The following is a 19,151-nucleotide window of genomic DNA, read 5'->3' on the forward strand; positions in this document are numbered from 1 at the left end:
GTCTCTCCTTTCCGTTTTTTCCATCGCGCATCTTTTCCGTTTCTCTCGTTCTCTCTCTCTCTCTCTCTCCTTTTCCTCGCACGTTCCCCCGCATCTCGTGTTCCCCTCGTCTGTCCCTTTTCTCTTTCTCTCTTTTTCATTCCTTCTGCCCTTTTTCCCTTCTGTCGATCTTACCTCTTCTCTTCCTCTTTATTCTTTCATCGTATTATTGCTGTTCGATCCGTTCACGAAACATCACCGTGCCATCATCTGTTCTCACATCGTTTCTACGATTCTGTCATGTAGAATAAGATCTCGAAAAAGGATGTTTGTCCGATGCCTTTGTGCGAATCCCGTTTATGTTCGTATTCCAGTTGTCCCACGCTTACTTTGCAAATACTTTTTGCAAATTTTGTACTTTTTTTCGTGGTCATCTAACTCGTGTGCAAACGTACACTGTGATTTACATTTTATATAGATTAATTAACAATTAATGCAGCAATACGTACAGTTATAATAAATTTATTTGCAACTTTATTGTCTGTTTACTATATTTTTATTTAAATTAAATTTTATTTCAGAAAAATTCCATACAAATATTACATTCACTTAATAATTATGGTATATGCATCGAAATAATGTCAACTTATTAAAATACGAATAAGATTTTATTTATTTCATAAAACATTTGATATTTTAATCGGTTTTCTATGAAACTGGGATAGTCTTTCTCGTAACATTTTACCTTTTAACCTATTTAGAGTTTGCACATTTTCAACTTCTTGATCGTGAAACGATTTGATGCATTGTGTTAGGAATTGTGTGTAACATCATGTCAAGTGGTCTTCTATAGTGGAACCCCGCCTTTCAGAAAACAGTGTTTAGCAGTTTGGCCTCCCGTCGTTGAAGAGTGATTTGTTACCTTTACCTGCTCAAAGTAGGGTTCCCCTACTTGGCAAAGGGCCTTTGAAATACATCATCATCGCTTAAATCAGCGATCCAACAGGCCCCATTCACCGAGCTTTAAATGACCATAAACAACGTTCGCGTTAACTCGTTGAAATCGATCATCAGCGATTATAAACATTTATGGTCGTTTTTTTTTTTTCCTCATAATTCGCTTGATTTCGCTTATGATGCATACTTTTATCCGTTCGCAATTAGGCACGCGTAAATGACACATTCAAGAAGAAAACGATAAAAAAAATTATATTTTCATCATTTTTATAGCCAATAATATGGGCGAACTACCGATTTCGTAATTAAATGTACGTTTTATCACTCGCGCTCATTGATCGTTATTACGAGATTCTTACCAAGGCCACGAGCTTTAAATCGGTATTATATTTCACTCTCTTCCGTCGAGTTTTCTCCCTCCTTTACTCTGGTAATTGCCGACGGTGGACTGCATTTCAACAGTCTATAAGCGCGCGTAATATTATTCCACGGGTGTCTGGTGTTTTGCGGATTAACCATGTATCACATGTGCTTGTAAAATGAAACTGCAACCTGTTAACTACCTCGATTACCTCGGCGAAAGTTCGCGCCATTCTTTCTCATTACACAAATATCTCGAGTTCTTCGGGGAAAGGGTTGTTTCATTCCCGGAGATTATTTTCGTCGGCTTTCATGGAGACGCAATTTTTTGGCCGATATTACGTTCCGATATCGCGTCAATTATTATAACTCTTTAAATACAGATTGAGACAAACGCGCATAAAGAATCACATTGGCCAGCCCGTAAACTTGATTTAAGCTTTACGCAGAATTATATATCAATTATTCTGAATTAACGAGAGAGAAAGAGAGTAAATATACATGTTTCTAATTATCGACAACAATCCTTTAGATTTCTATTGAATTGAATCCAGCGATAGAGCTTTCATATTAAGAAGATTAAATATCGTTATTCTTAATTCTAATGATTTCATTATCGACAATTACATAAATTCCGCACGTTTAATCTCACGGTAGCCGGTTCCGTACTGATAAAGGGGCAATTTCTACGACTTTGGGAGAAACGTGATATGTTTCTTTCTTTTTTTTTTTTTTTTTTTTTTTTTTTATCGGTTTGATTAGCAACGATGTGAATGGACCTTAAGCAGGAGGATGCCCCGATGGCTGCGCCGCTGAAAGGTGGCTAGTTGGCGGCAGGGATCGGCGAAAGCGGTCAGTGATCGCTGGGGCCTCATGCCCGGGCCCCTCGTCGTTGCTCACGATCAGGCACCGCGCTTCGGCACCTCCTCTCGCCCTTCACCACCATCCATCCCCCTCTGCCCCTTTTCCACCTCGTCTCTCCGCGAGCCTCCCCACCGCCGTCATTCCAGAGGCCCTAGTCTCCTTTCAACAGTGCAGGTGACGGGGCATTCTTTTAAATCTAATCAACTACCGAACCATGTGCGTCGTTACGTACTGGATGTTTCCAAAGTTGGTTTGAAATATTTTAAGGGTCCCCTTCTAATCTAACCCAGCAATTTGTAGAATCGTGAAACGCGGCTCCAGTTTTACGCGTTATGCGCTGGTGGTCAGAGAAGGCGCGTTGATGTTTTCTCACAGCATTATTATTGCAATACCACCACTATACATAAAGCAACTATATACATACTCTCTCGTTGCATTAATCGATTATTGTTATTATATTTACAAAATCCATGCATCGTTCTTTCTTGTAAAATATTTTCACTACATTTATATAATTAGATAAAAAGCAGAAATGTAAGAGAGAATAATAGCAAAGACGAAATCTTTGTCAGAATATTAAATTTTTGATTGCAAGTTTTTTTGTTTTCATCACAAAAGGTGCATCTCTACTTTGATAACGTGTAATAATGTACTACACTCTATATATACGTCCATATGTACGTGTCTCATCTTTGCGATATCGAGATACAAAATGACAAAGACCGCCTCGAGAGAGATTCTGTCATTACGTATTCAGAAATTACACAATCGTGTATTGGGGGAGCCCGTTTCGGGTCCACTGTTTTACTGGTCGCGTTGTATCATAGCATAGAAGCATCGATGCTCATTAGCTCAGGAGCAAGGAATTAATCAGAGTCGTTTGGATTGTTACACGTAATGGTGAAATGAAACTACCGGATTCCTATTGCTGGCCTACTCTTCGCTTGATAAAGACAGATGCGCGTCAGCCATTCAGTGGGTGTCTAACTGTGTAATTCCGTTGTTACATAATAGCAGCGGTGGCAGCGCGGGTTATCTCCGATGGTATGCGCTAATTGTAAAAATCATTGATTGATGGGTAACTTTTCTTCTCGCTGGAGCTAACTTGGATTGAAAGAAATTAAGATTTAACATTAGGTATTTTGAGATTGAATAAGGAGACATAATAAAGCTATGCAAATCATGCGTGAGTGACAGGACTATATATCTCTGAGATTTTCTCGTAAATATTTCTCATTCATTCTGTGATTACGTTTGAAGAAAAGAATAAATTTTTATAGAAAACATCTCTTATTAAAATTGAAAAGCATTGCCATCTTTTGGTAAATTTGGGGATTTTTTTAAACAAATTCAGAAAATATATTAAAATTTTTTATAAGAATGTTAGATTTTTTTTAAGTACATATTGCAGAAACTCACAATTGTTATTATAGAGATTTCATCCAATTTTAAAAGCTGAAATATTTATGTTGCTTTTGATGATATGAGAAAATGAAATTATATGAAAGAGGAAAAAATTTAAGAAACGAATATTGTAATTTAAAAAAAAAAATTTAATTTAACTAAATTTCAGTTAATGTTACTTTTCCGAGATTTGAAAGTATTATTAACATCAATTTCTTTTAGTTGATTGAAAAAGGAAAGTAACGGCATATCATAATTTTTGAATGATCTTCAACAGAGAAATTTGTGTTTATTTGAAAAAAATAAAAAAGTGTAAAATTTATGTCTTAATCCTAGAAAATAAATTATTATATGTACGTAATTTGTATAAAAAATATCCATTATATTGAAAATTTTTGCTTTTTTATATTTTTGTCATTATAATTTTGGAGTAACAAATTTCTCTTTATTATATATTTTTCCATATTGAAAATAGTTAAGATATTTCAGGTTAATACAAACGAAATACAATTGCTTACGTAACGAGAACATGTTTTATATATACATACAATTTTATCACATTTTATCATTAAATCAATCTAGCTTTTTATACACGATATAACTCGTATAATAATATGATTTTTACAAGATTGTCTCGGTGAAATTTATAACCTATCAATATCGCATCGACTCAAGACGAGCATCGTTCGCGATCATCCAAGCCGGGAGCGCATCGCAAGTCACGACGGGTTAAAATTCCTGCTCCGATATGTTTCTCTTCCGCTACTTTTAGACATGGCTTATATAACATCGATAAGAGATTTCACGAGTATTACGTACATTCTTCTCACGATACTTGGCGTTTTCTCGCGGGAGACTAATGGATCTCCCGTTCATTCGTATAATTACTTTTAGTGGCCGCGCAGCCGCTAATTATTGTAGTTTAAAGTTACAAAACCCCCTCGGTGTGGAAAAGATCACGGTGCGCAATCTTGCATAAAGTGAAACCAACCCCTCCGCCCTCTCCCCCTCTCCCCTCCAAGACACGAGCTCGGGAACCAGGATGGTTATTGTGCACACTTTCACTCGACGCTGGCCTAAGTTTCCTCCGTCTTGTCCCAGAAGCGGCCTCCGGGCCGTTTATTGTTTTCAGATGGAATCACGATCCGCGGCGATGCCCGCCGATGATCACCTGCTAGCTTCATCTCACAACCCCGCGTTTTCTCTCCGCAACCTTTTTCGAATGCATTCTACGAGGCGATTGCGCGGCTCGTCGCGGTCAGCTCCTTCGCGGTTTTAAAGAGACATGGCGTAAAGCCGAATGGATTAAACTGAGAAAGCTGAAACGTATGAAAATTATACTTATAATCTTGGACGACGCGTATATTTATTCTTATTTATTCTTTCGTCATTAAAAAGAAAAAAAAAAAAATAATAATGGCAAAAGATGTACAAGCACGCGGATTAAGAATGTTTTGTACGACGTGTCAAAAGAGAAGCACTCGAGCATTCTCTTTTTACCACGTTTTGTACGTTGTCAATGCACTTATATATTTCATCTTCATACAGCGAACGGTATGCGAAACGCCAAAGAGCTACTCATAAAACGATTACAAAATAGTTTGACACGCTGAATCTGCCATTACATAGTCCGTTAACTCAATTACTATCCGCTCTTATCTCCATTATTGTTGCGCTAGGTCGCCCTACTTCAATGCGATTCTCTTATCCTTTTCGTAAGTTACAGTTACGTAAGTAATGTCTGTATAATACTTAATCTCAGTCTAAACACTATTGATAGTTTTATTACACGTAAGGATAAATCACGCGTGCATCGCTTGGTAATTAAATCTTCAGCGAAAGAAAACTCGTCGGATTTTTTTTTAATGATAATAAATTATGCGAATATTTTCTTAGAACGGATATCCCGTGTGCAATGCAAATGACGCGCCTTTTGAATTCCATCACTTGGTCGTAGACAACACACGTCGAACATTTCAGAAATTAGTATGAGGATAACGTCTATCCATGGCGTGTGTCAAATGGAAACTACTAGACGGCAGTCTCGTGCAGCAGCAATCATTATGACAGCGATAATTTAGGGAAAAGATCGTATACTCCCCCTCATTATCATTTATAGTTTTTGTTTTCTTTAATTGACGAGGCACTTGCCAGTTGTCGTTACGATAAAGTTTATTATCCGCGCGGCGCATTACGTGCAGGATAATCGGTATCAATAATCGGCGTGGAAAATTTATCACCCACCACCGGACGTGGAGGTATCGCGCGAGAAATCGTTTTCCGCGTGCGAGAACTGCTCACTCATTTTTCTTTCTCTCTCTCTCTCTCTCTTTTCCTCTCTTCCTCCACGGATAGACGGCGAGAAGAGAGAAAGCGAGAGGAAGGCCGTCGTTCTGGCGGCGAAGGTCTAGTACTATGGTCTTTCGAAGAGAGACGGACGCATCGGACAAGTTGCTGATGTACGAAAGGCGGAAAAAGAGAGAAAGAGATGAAAAGCAGCGAGACGGAGAGGGAGATAGAAAACGAGACCGGAATGTGTGGGAGGGAAAGAGAGGTGAGATACACGAAGAGAAGGGAATACGACGGCGATCGCCTGTAATCGAGTTGACCGTGAAATTTTCATTACACCTCTTTTGAGTTATGCATATAAATAAGGAAGGGAGCGGGTTCGGTGCACCGGGAGCGAAGAACGTGGCAATGCCTTTGTTAGCGGAAGGTTAATGGCGAAGGACCCTCGGGTGTCTTACGACGCTGACAGCAGTCTCGTTAACGATTACGATAACTCCAACGGGCTTCTCCGGGACGCCTAGCTGGGCAACTCGCGCCGGGAGAGGCGACCCAAGGCAATCCAGAAAGCGGCGCGCGAGGAAGAAAGACTGGTTGGTTCATGGGCGAGAGACGAATCCCACGTGCGATCGTCGTTCTTCTCTCCTTTCCCTCCCCCTCTTCTCCTCGTAAAAAAAAAATTAACGAACTCGGACGATTGGGTTATATCGCTTGGTTAAGTGTAAACCAGGACCGATGATGTGCCTCTTGCAGTCTGTGAATACGCGGTGTAAATTGTCGCGGACGCGAAACCTCCAAGTCGTATAATCCGCGAAAACACTCGGATATAATTGCGAAGGAAGGAAGAAGGCGAAGTCGTAAAGACTCGTCATCTCCGAGAGATGCGGGTGTAACGATCTTGTTAAAAATTTATTGACGGTTTATTGTTTTCGATGACAACTAATCACTTTTGACGACTAATTGGAAAAAGTATTTTCAAAGAGTTTAAATTTATAATGTACATATCCAGATATACTCTAATATATAGAAATAATAGGGAAATATAGTACAATCGAAAAGATGATTTTTTTTCTGTATAAAAATGAGTCAAAGGTATAAAATAAATTTTTTTTGTACAAAGTTTTATTTCTGAACAAATTAATTTCGAACACTAAAAGATTGATAATATATTTTCAGTTATTCTTTAATGATTTTTAATAATCTTTATATTATCGAATTTTATTTCATCAGCAATAAATTTATATTAATATAAATATATATAATATAAATATTAATATCAATTTATAATGATGTCTATATTTTTTTTAAATTTCAGCCTATTTATACGTGATGGCATAATTTTGACAACAAGTGTACAAAAGTATTACTACTTCATATTTTATTACGTCGATTATCCGTTAGAACTTGTAGAACGATATTGAGATAATTCTAGCAGTATAACTCTACATATTGTTAACGACAAGAATTGATGACTGTAGTTAGCACGCATCATTCCAGTTTCATACGTAATCCATGATTATCCGAAATTAAAAAGCACTTTGCGAGCATGCTCCGTCGACAGCTATCCCAAAATTAACGGCTTGGTGGATCAGCTGACCCGCGCCAAATAAAATAAGTATCGAACGAGGCCCCGGGTGAGTCAACAAAGTCACGGAAGAGGAACGTATTACATAAGATTTTCATGGAAACATCATAATCATACTTAAAGGAACCCCGACCGAGACAAGTCGCTGACTCGCTAATGATAATCTAGCGATATTTTTAGAGCAATTCGATTTAAATTAATACTTTGTGCCGCCTCTTGTGGAACCGCGTTTTACAAATTTTGGAATAAACATGGCGTAAGAAACTTATAAACTTTGTGGCAAATTCTTTTCATAATAATTTATTATGAATTTATTTTTAGTCAATTGTTATTGAAGACAAATTGATCTACGAACAATAAATAAAATTATATATAATTCTATGGAACACAGTACTGTGTTCTAATTAAAGAAATTAAAATTTATTATAAAAGATATATATATTTAATTATTAAATTATTTAATTAAAAATAATTAAATAATTATATATATAATTATTTATTATAAAACTTGGAGCGTGTATAAGCGTAATATTACCGGTCTCTCAGAAATTCCACAACAGAAATGCCACCAACGCGAGATATGCCGACCTACCACTCGAACAGTACCCCTTCGATTCGCCAATAACAGAACGAGCGTTTCAAACTTTAATTTCTCAATAGCGAGAGTTTGGCGCCAATGGCAGTTATCTCGGCTGTGTGGTATTGCGAGGGTTTTCACATAGTTAAACACAACTACACCGCCCCTGTAAAAGCGCAATCGCGGTTAAGTACCGAGTACGGCGGGCTTTCGTGAGCCTAGTCGACTCGACTCGACTCGACCTGCGAGCACCGCGCCGCATCGCATCTTCTCTCGTCGGGATGTATACGAGGCAAGGTAAGCCCGGAGTTCAAAGACTCCCTCGTCGGTGGGCGAGAGACGTATGTACGTACGTACGTACGTACGTATCCCACCGGCGCGGCGGGCCACCCGAAAATTAACGACCTCACGAACCGGCTAAGACTCGGTAAACGAAAACTGCCCAATTTTTTTCAGCCAGTCGTTAAAGCCTCCCGTCCATACGCCGCCGTACGTAGGTACTCGGGCTTACGGAACGAGGTAGGACGAGAGGTGTGCGTGAGCACGTATTGTTGGACCCGGCCAGGGGCGGATTCGCATACCTCTGTCTCTCTCTCTCTCTCTCTCTCGCCTTCTCTCTTTCTCAACTGCTGAATTACTCGGGGGTTTTGACCACTGGCCTACGCGCGCGGCATATCGTACGACTTTGGCTCAAGTGGTGGCCAGCGGTTGTTGCCTTCGACGCGTATCGCGCATCGAATATAGCGATATGTAACCCTTCAACATCACCCTGATACGTCTTATTACGGCCGAGGATCGCCGATTAAATTTAAAGTGCAGGTCTCATTGAGACCCATGGGGGACCGAAATGCGCATCGCGCATTGCTAATTCCGCGAATCTGGTCTACAACTCGAACGCCCGTATATGGTTATATGTTAAATAATATTAAGAGTACACATTTCGGTGCAACGGAAATCGTCGAACTGATTTAATCAGATTGCGGCGCCGAGGGTCATACAGTACTGCGGTTATGTAAAGGCGTTGCCATAAATTCACGGTTATATATAGCGCAGTCGCGGCTAGCAAATTAACACCTGATCTTTGGCCATTAATACCGAGCGCGATAACGATCCGCGTCTTAACAATGCAGGTAGTGTAATCATTATGCAAGAACAATACATTAGAATAACGGCTTCGCCGTGAGAAACGATTATCTAGCTAATCATTGCAGCCGGTGTTGCTACTTGACCGACTGACTTGTATCTCGTGCAGCGATAATAACCGAATAATTTTCAGCAATTTGCATTTAATTCAAAAAGTTATACAATATTGCAAAAAGAGAAATAATATAAAATAGTTTGAGTGACTTTTTTTTTTTTTTTTTTCTTTCTTCTTCTTTGACAAGTCGACCCGGCCCTGAACGCGTACCCAGAGTACGGATTGGCTTGAAGAACGAGGTCGCCGAGGCGTTATGGAGAGCGGTGGTATTTAATGGAATTAAAGTGTGCAAAGGTATACACACAAGGAAAGTGCAATCGGATTTTTTTCCTCGCGCTGCAATACGATATCGCGGTATTATCAATGCCTGTGTTCCAGGCGCGCTTTAACTCTCTCGGACGGTCCTCCTCATGTTATATATATTCGTCGTGTTTCATTTATACTCGAACGATATATGTATAATATGTATACATATCGCGTGCCCGCTTGTCAGATATGCGTGCTTCTTCTGTCCTTGGAATGAAACGTGATGATATGCGACATTTGTACGACCAATGATTCCGCTCACGCGCAAAGTCAGCAACTAATACGTTCCATTTTATCGGGATATTTTATTACGGATATGTGATGCGGCTGAAATCGTGCAAATATTGAACGATACATTTACGTGAGTGAATATTTTGACGGTGCATAAGTAAAGTTTATTTTTTTGAAGCAATGATTCATACGGAATTTGTGGAAAGAAATTCGGCAGACGAGAATAGAGAAATGTCAATTTCCCGTCAAGTCGGCGAGAATACGTGTTAAACATCGCTTTGGAATCTCGCCGCCTTTATGTTGATTTAACGGAATCTCTCGCTCGCGAGTCGACGTATCCGCGGTAATGCTCGGACGGTATGCGCTCCGCGTGGAAGTAGGCTCATTTATTTCGCCGCGGATCAGTATTGACAGGTTGCAATTTACAAATGCTGAGACCTGTTGGATTTATCGGCACTCCGCTACCCTCTCATTACGCAACCCTCTGCCCTCCGTTATTTTCTCCTTCACCCGCCGGCCCGACCGCCTCTAACCGGGCCCTCCCGCTTCGCTCCGCGTCTCGCTCACATTTTCACCCTCCAATCCCAGCACGGCCTTGGTACGTCGCTCGTGATTATCGTCAATTGACCTACACTTGATTGAAATACGTAAATAAAAGAGAGCGAGCGAGCGAGCGAGACGGCCCTCTCTCGAGCTCCGGAAGGACCCGGGAGGAGATCCTCGTTCGGGAATTTTCTCGCGAGCCACCAGCAACGCTTCGAGCGATCGATCGATCGTCCGAGACCAGCTGGTGTTTTCTCTTCTCTTTTCTTTCTCTCTTTCTCTTCTTCTCGCTATCATTACGACGTTATCATTGATAATTCCGTGATGGATCAGTCGAGCAAAAAGACGTCATGGCGTTTTATAGTTTGCGTGCCGGCGGTACGTTACGATAGCACGGATTATCGTTACATCCGATAACAGACTCAGAGTCGATCGACGTGTGTATGTTGCGGAAAAATATATCTAGCGCAGTCATTGGTAATAATCGCGCAGCATACGTTTTCTCTGGAAACGAAGCGAAGCAAACAGGATATGAGTGGAGATCACGCGTTCGGAAGCGGCCTTTGAGGATTATCCACGCGTGTGTATAGTTTGGCTTTGACAAAGTATTAAAGAGAAGGAGAGACGTCGCATCGGGGATTCTGAAATCACCGGCGGGAATATCGTTCCCGTGACAGTAAACGGTCCCGTGCACTCTGCGCGCACAGCAAAGCACGACGATAATTTGTTATTTGAAAAGGACTGACGTTTTTAGAGAGAAAGTCGGCGATCGCAAAAAAAAAAAAAAAAAAAAAAAAAACTGAAATTACCGTCGCGAAAAAAAATACGTCCTTCGTCAGCGACGTCCGTTCCGGGGCCCTCGAATTCCTCTTTTGCGGAATCGCGAGCGGGCAGCGTGCGTGAGAAAATGCATTTCTTCGCGTGTCACGACTTTTCGCGAACGTGAAACACTTTCCTTTCTTCTTCGCCGCGTTTATCCGAGCTACAGAGTTACACGCGCGTGTATCTCTCGGCATTCGTGCAGAGCAGATCGAAAAAGGCATCTCTCGCGAGGGACTAACCACCTTGATTCCGTTCGTGACTATCGCAAATAGATGGAATAATCATATAAGGTAACCCTTTGTTAATGAAGGCCCCAGAGAGAGAGAGAGAGAGAGAGAGAGAGAGAGAGAGAGAGAGAGAGAGAGAGCCGCCCTCACGGTATTTCGCGACTCGCGTGCATTTCGACTCCGCCGAACGGAAGATGGCTCGGTCAGATTCACCACGGTTGGCCTCACTCTGACGAGGAGAGAGAATATGCGCCGACCGACCTTTAAGGGCCCTGGAGAAGGAAAGGACTTCCTCGGGTCCGCTATCGCGTCCTTAAATTCCGTATGAAAATCTCAGAGCGAAGTAATAACAATATCATGAAGAAGAGAAAGCTCTGCTTGTTTCTTTGGCCCTTTACGCTTATTCAATAAGGTTTAAAAGAACGCTCGCGAAGACGCGAAGCTCGTTCTCTCCTTGGTCAAATGATTATTATGCGACTCTCGGTCTTAGCGATCGAGGGAGGCGACCCCGCGTTGAAACAGTCGATTTTTACGCGCGGCTTTATTTGTACTCCGTACGCGACTCGTTGTTGCAAAACCCGGAAAGAATCCGAGAAGAGAGATTTGCGGAAGAAAATTTCTCGACTCTTCCCGCAATACGATCGTCGTCTCTTTGCGGCTAAAGTATTCCCGAGTTTGCGACAGCTCTTACTCGTCGGTTCGTCGTGAGAACCGATGTAAGGGATTTTCCTGACCGCGACCAAAACATAAGGAACTTGATACCGACATTTCGAATTAATGAGCTTGACGTCGTAAATTACCTCTTTTCTCTCATGTAAAAGAACAGTCTTGCGTAATAATCAATCATTGATTGGATGAAAATAATTGATCATTTACTCTAAAAATCGTTGTAGATTTATACTTGTTTATACTCATTATATATATATATATATATATATATATATATATATATTTTAATATTTTTAAATTTGTATTTTAATTTCTTTCTAAAATGTAATTTATAACATTTTCTAATCAAACGTAAAGAATCATGATTTAATATGAAAATATTAAACTATATTATTAAATTGCATTAAATGTATGAAGTTACATCTTAAAGCAAAAAGTGCAATCTAGAAAATTCAGATGCTGCAATTTACATTATATAAAATATAAAAAACACTGTTTAATTATAACAGAATGTATTTTGCTCGATGTGTGATCTTTATCTTTTTTTTTAGCATAATAATAATAATGATATTCATATCGACATAAGATACAATATCAAGATATCCCTCTAAACAATATACAATATTTTTTTTCATGCAGCGATTTGAAAACATTCAAGGTAGACTAGTATCAATTATATTTTTTGTTGCAACGGGGAAAGATCATATTGTATTGTGCGCAAGAAAAATTTCATCGTCTCGGAGTAATTCAACGAATCGGGGGATGTATCTCGTGCAAGGTGGTATTATATTCCGGTGACGTTAAACAGCGAAATGGAATCTCGATCGGAGATTCGTGCAATGTGATGCTGCAAATAGGCGGGGTCCGATTCTACGATGCTCGACGTCGAGTTGAGAGTTTGGACCGTTTAACCCTATAACCGCGGCGAGATGGCGAACGCAACGTCCTCGCGGTTTCTTCGTCCTATCCTTCCCCCCCTTTCCCCCCCCCCCTCCCCTCCTTCTCATATCCCTTTCTCTTTCTCTCGCACTTCCTCCACTTTCTTCTCTCGCATTTACCCGCTTCGGTATCACATGGCGCACATGCATGCATGCATGCATGCATTTCGAAGCGAGAGGATGGCTCAACTCGACGGTTCAGGCAGGCTGCGGGTTCTCTCTCGGCGCTTTCCTTCTCCTTCTTCTCCCCTCCCTCCTCGACCTCCTCCTTCTCGCGGTGAAGAGAGAACCGCAGCTCGTTAAAAAGTTGCCCGACCGGTTGAGCGCGCCGCTCCGAGAGCTGACTCCGCTGTGGTCTACGACCCGACACCCGAGCACACGAACGCACGACGTAGGTAGGTAACGTAGGCACGCAAACTTATGTGAACGTGAACGTGAACGTGAACGTGAACGTGCACTGCACGCGAGCGCACGAATACGACGACGAGCTCGGAGAGCCGGATATCCACTACACGCGAACGAGCATCATTGAGAGAGGGCTCCTTCCTTCTCTCTCTTCTTTCTCGAGAGCGAGCGAGAGATTTGTCGGGGAGAAAAAGAGAGAAAGAGAGAGAGAAGATTATCACCGCGGCTCGCTTGCATATCGTGCCTTATACTCGTCTTCCTGCGGTATTCTTCGACTTTCGGCTTTCTAACTTCTTTCGCGCGTTTCTTCCCCTCCGTTTCTTCCCCTACCTTTGCTTCTCTCGTCTTGTAAAATCCTCCTTTCCTCGCTTCGTCCTTATCTCGCGAGTGAAATACGGGCGTGCCGCATATTCCGCGAGGAGCTCTCCTCTCGCCCGCTCGTGTCCACCGTGTTTCGTTTAAACTATGTAGTTTTCGCCGTGCACGTCGCTTTTACTCTCCGTGCTTTCTTCGCTTCGTCTTGTTCTTCTCGTCTTTCTCTTTCTTTCTCTCTCTCTCTCTCTTTTCTCTCTTTTCTCTCCTTGTTTCCTCTCGCTTTTTGCGTTCCTTTGGTAGCGCTCGTTATTGCTCCGTTTTGCTTCAACATTGGCTCCTCCTGGCGTCCTCGATCTTCTCATTCTCTCCCCCTCGTTTTCTATTTATTCTACGGTGAGCCTGTTTCTTCCTCTCTTACTTCTTTCTCATACCATCCAAGGTGATCCTTTTAGTTTCACGTTGTCCGCGCTATTCTTTTCAAGCATGAAATCAAGTTGAAATAAAAAATTGAAAAATTTATATAAACCTCTCTCAGAGAACCTCCCTTAGAAACATGTATTACTTTTTTTTAACGAAATTAGACATTTTATTACTCATCCATTTTCGTTATTAGCGATCAAGAAACTTTGTATTAATCGTAGATTATACGTGTCCAAGAAAAGAATAATAAATAAATACTCGTGTTGCTCCGAAAAATAAAAATAGGAAATGCTTCGACTTGGCTCTTAATGTCGAGAGGCAGGACTTGACTGTCGATAAATGGACTTCATCGACGACATGTAAATCGTCCGAAATCCGATTATCGTGGAATAGAGCGCGTCGTGGCGTATCAATTTGATTCAACGATTTTAAGGGACTGTGGCGTCAGCTGCATCTTTCCCCTTTCCGTAGAGTTTGACAGTAACAGGGAAGACGTGATCTCTCCCATTCTCTCTCTGGCGCCTGTAAGCCTTTTCGCGGCGACTAATCCCCTTGAGAAGCCAGTTAAGGTATTTGTATTTTAATTAGCTCCTCCTTTTCGATACCCGTTTGTTCTGCCCATACTCTTGCCCGTCGCCACCGTCATCACGATTCTTCGAGAAGACTTGTTTCATCTTTTTCAATATTCTTTTCCGCTTCTCTTTCTCTCTCCCGCTACTCCCTACCATCTTTCGAATCGTTCAATCTAATCTAATAACCGGCTGACAAAAAACCAACTATCATTTGAACATAATCTAATAACTGGCTGACAAAAAACTAACTCGATAAGTGCACGCCACTCCCTCGGTGTTTGTTCTCGTACGTGAGGGGTGCGTTTCTGCGTTCCAATGCGAAATGTGCTTCCCCTTCTCTTCCCGAGGGTTCCGTGTGAGAGTTTTACGCGTCGCGCGCATTCGCAAAGATTGCAAGCAGCGTGGAGTCGAATAAAAGAGGAAAGGGAGAAAGAGAAAGAGAGAAAGGCAAACGTCTCTCCAGATATTATCTATTGCAGTCTGCCTGTCAGATGCGAGACTTTCCGACCGAAAGCGTGCTCTGCGTGCTACGGGATGAAGTGCCTTCTGCATAGTCACCCTCTTTTTATATGCCGGATTGGCATCTCTGTCTCTCTTTCTCTCTTTCTCTCTCTCTCTCTCTCTCCCTCGAGAGTTTGACCATCTCGCTAATCCCGTCGTAGCACGCCAGGCATGCCAAACTGAAGCTTTCCGTGCGATTCCCGATGGCGCGTTTATTTTCCCTCCTCTTCTTCCTTCATCCTGCCCGACCTTTTGCTCCTCATCTCTGTCCCGCTTTCCCTCTCTCTCTCTCCCTCTCTCTCTCTCTCTCTCTCTTTCTTTCTTTCTCCTGTCGCTCTTTTTTTTTTTTTTTTTCTTTTCTCTTGTTCCACAAAATATATCGGCTGCCTCGCCGTCCGAACTCTTCGACGAGTTGCAAAAAGGGCCGCGGTTTGCCGAGCGATTTGCGAAAATTACACGATCTCGAAGGCCATTTCGAATAATTATAATATATTGTGGCGTCTCCGCTGCGTTTGAAAAATGGTTTCGTCATTCGCGGTCTCCTACGGATGCGGCGCGTCGAATCATTTTATTCAACGAGGGCCTCTCATTATACGCTACGTGTTTTTATTCGCATATTTAACCACATCTTTTGGAAAATATGAGCGTTTTGTCTTGTGCTTTAATTTCTCGAAAATTTTTAGTGTAAAAAAACCGCAGCGCTGTAAAATGCATTCTGAGTCATTTATTATTACGTAAAAGTTGCTGAAATAAGCAGATGAGGAAAAAATATTTTTTTCTAATGTTTTTATTATCAGTTTACAAGCTACTAAGGTTTATAATTTTTTATTATTTTTCAAACAGTTTTAAAAGTTATTTTTTATTACTACTTGAACAGCAGAAAGCTTTTGCTATTTTTTTTATTTGTACTGCAGTCTTCTTTACGTAAGAGCTTCTTACGCAGGGTTCATAATACTGAAAAGTTTTTACATTTATCGCACGTTAAATCGTAAATCTTACCGAATGCGCAATCTACTCTTTCTGCAAATCTCTAGGTAATGACAGAAGCTTCGTTATGCGGAGACGGCGGACAAAGATTTCAATTTAAACGCAATTATTCCCGCCCGATCTGAGGTAAAAACTGTTGTCAGCGGTGCCATTGTAAGTTAATTCCTTCTAACGGGTGCCGCCTACCCGCCCCTCTCGTGAAATTTACATCAACGATATCACGGCTTCATCGCGCGGTGTTGACGCATGTATATAGGATAATATTCGAAGGATACATACGACCGCTTATTGTCGAACGAACAAAGCCTTGCAGTGGCCGTGCAGCGTACAGTTCTATATAGGCCTTCTCTTTGCGCTTGTCATTCTTTCTCATAAAACTTCGTACCCTTCTCTAACTTTTCATATCGCTCGGCAACGTAACGCAACACCATCTTTCGAAAAAGATGAGAAAGAGAGAGAGAGAGAGAGAGAGAGAGAGAGAGAAAGAGAGGCGCACCCACATCACCAATGTCTGTAAATCTTCCCTGGTCTTCTAACGAGGTGTCGTAAACGCGATCTTATTAGCGAGCGTACTCGTCCTCAAAATATGTGGACTCTCCAAACGTCTGTGCTTCTTTCACGTGGGATCGTTTGACAGTTCCACCTACATTGTGTCAATTTCATGTCGACCATATCGCTTTTTATGATAGAGAAAACAGGTTTTAAAAATGAGTGTGTAAAATATTTTTTAAATTTTAATATCTTTTATTTAAAATTGATTCTCATTTTAATTAATTAACGTTTTTTCATCTATTTTGTATATGACCAACATATTTCTAAATAACTTTTCAAGTCGCGTTTAATGTCTGTATTTATTAATGGTTCGGAATTATATAGAAAATGTCGCACGTATATTTATAACTTATTATTTTATCACAATCATACAATTAAGTATACATAAGATAGACCAACACTTTTTTTATCGTACAACAATGTTCTCGATTAGGTGTTTATTCCTTTTTTTTAGACTTGGTCATTCGTTTTTTACACGGGAACAGAATATGCGAATTTCAATTATGAAGATGCTTCATGAAACAATTGTTCGACTATTAAAATAAAAATTATATTTTGAAAGAGGATATAAAATTAGCCAGCCTGATCCTCTTTCAAATCCATTGCCCTTTACGGGAAGTCTCGTAGATCGGCGATCTCACGACCACGTGCGATATCGTTAGTCACGGCGGTTTAGGTCGCCCGTACCATTTCTTGTAACCGCGCGTCTCTTTGGCCGATTACAATTGTGACTTCGCGGTTATTATTGCGACGCGCGACAAGAATCGAATCGCGCGCGACCGCCCGCGGCTGTTTGCGATGCATTCGCGTGCGGTCGCGAAAGAGAAAAGATTTAAGAGGAAGAGGGCGAGAGAGACGTGTACGAGGAATAATCAGCGCGCAGACAGGACTGACGAATGGGATACGACTGTGGAAGACATTGTAAGATCGATAGATGGAATCGGCGCGTGTAATGTAAATTGACTCTCTCGAGTGGACAGAGAGAAAGAAAAAGAGAGAAAGATGCAACAGACGAAACGAGCGAATCGCCGGCAACGCATGACGTGAAAAGGTGTCTCATGGAGATAAAGCTCTGAGAAAATGTGCCTTTTACGACGGATCTTGTTATATAGCTTCTATTAAGCTAGTCTACGAAAAAGACAAAAAAGTAGTATTATTGAAAGCAATTTTAATATTTAATATTATTTTTCATGTTGTGTTAAATATTTATTTAGAAAATCACAAAATTTGAGAAATGTATCATCAAGTTGAGAAACACTAGATTAAAATGTAAAATAATTTTTTTGAAACAAGAATTATGTATTATTTAAAAGAGAAGATTAATTATAAAAATACTAATAAATAATATAAATATTTAATTCCAAAAAGTTGCGCCAAATGGTTTAATGACAGACAGTAATTTTCTTCGACATTTATGACGACGAAAAATTTATTAAAGAACTTTGATGATTATACAAAAGCCGCGAAATATTGGACATAATTTTATAGACCGCATTTCACGACCATTGTAATAAACGCTGAGGAGGGGGATCGATTGATTACAACAACAACAACAAAAATAATAGCTTAACGCACTTTATGAACGAGGTAGTCTATACGAGAGAAACGAGTATTGCTAGGTTTGCCGGATTCGATTTCGCGTAATATCGTAATAGGGCTTTAACGTGGAATCATATTGAGCGGATCGCTCCACATCGCGGCGACCGCGGATTCTCAATATGCGTCGGATAACATGGAATACGCGGCAGGAAACCCGCCGCGCTAACACAGGGCAGCCTAATATGGCTCGAATCCACATTGCCCTCGAGTCCGCGGCGGCAGAAAGCACTGCTACCGCTGTTAGTAGGATCACTGAACCAGCGACGGCAAGGACGACGACGACACGAGGTCAACGACGTCGATCGTTGCCGCGACGGTGCGTGACCACGATCGTCTTCCTATCGCCCTCTTCGTCTTTCTTCACACTTCTTGCACTTCCATTGCATTTCTGTCTTTTCGACGGAGAGCATCCATACTTCTCTCGAATCCAGCAGTATTGCACGTTGTCCGATTACGAGACATCTGTTTGAGAATTTGTAGACTTTGAGACGACATTTCATATTTGAAATCCGCGATTTAATCAAAGATTCTAATTAACAATTCAACAAATTGTATTTTAATGAGGCTTTTAGCAAGATTTTAATTCATATAGACAGATGTTAATTATAATTGGCTAACATTGCTGTAATTTTGTACAACACAAATATTAAAGCTCGCCACATCTAAAATAGGATTAATTGGATCGTAATATCAATTTTGTTTTGTATAATAATATCACGGTTAGAATGCTCGTGACACAGTCGTTTGAGTTTGCAATGCCTGCCGTTAGCATCATTTATATCAAATGCGAGTACCATCGGAAACAAATTATTTAATTAATTATAATTTCAAAAATTGATAAAACTATTTTAAAG

At 40.8% G+C, this 19,151-nt stretch overlaps 1 protein-coding gene across 1 annotated transcript in view; it reads left to right on the forward strand.

Annotated features, from left to right (window-relative positions):
- Su(var)3-3 (lysine-specific histone demethylase Su(var)3-3) overlaps positions 1-19,151 on the forward strand; it is a 109,689-nt gene that overhangs the window by 66,483 nt on the left and 24,055 nt on the right. The gene's annotated exons all lie outside the window — the stretch shown is intronic.

The sequence above is a fragment of the Anoplolepis gracilipes genome, chromosome 8 (assembly GCF_047496725.1).
Source record: "Anoplolepis gracilipes chromosome 8, ASM4749672v1, whole genome shotgun sequence".
Taxonomy (NCBI): Eukaryota; Metazoa; Arthropoda; class Insecta; order Hymenoptera; family Formicidae; genus Anoplolepis; species Anoplolepis gracilipes.